We start from the raw sequence: 504 nt of genomic DNA on the forward strand, positions 1-504 counted from the left end.
TCCAAATGATGCGGTTCTAGTTGGGTTAGAAAGCTAACATCCGGGGCTTTGAAACGATATAAGATTTGGCATAGTTGCTACACGTATGGTGGCGCGCACGCGCATAGTACGCGCACGCGCCGTTGCTGCCACCTGGTTCACTTAATGCAATCCGTGGGCCAGCGAATTCTCAAGCCTTGTGGGCCCAATCCAACTCATTTCTGATGCTATTTAAGCCAAGGATTGAAGAGGGATGAGGCATCTAGTTACCATTAGTCATAGTTTAGTTTTAGAAGTAGTTTCTAGAGAGAGAAGCTCTCACTTCTCTCTAGAATTAGGATTAGGATTAGGATTAGTTCTTAGATCTAGGTTTTAATCTTTGCTTTCTTCTACTTCTACCTTTCAATTCTTTGTTGTTACATTCATCTTCCTCTGTTGTAACTTCCTTTATGTTGTTCTTATACTTTGATTGTAGATCTACTATTGTTCCTTCCATTTTCTTTCAATTCAATAAGAGGTAATTCA

Source organism: Arachis duranensis, chromosome 3 (assembly GCF_000817695.3).
Source record: "Arachis duranensis cultivar V14167 chromosome 3, aradu.V14167.gnm2.J7QH, whole genome shotgun sequence".
NCBI lineage: Eukaryota > Viridiplantae > Streptophyta > Magnoliopsida > Fabales > Fabaceae > Arachis > Arachis duranensis.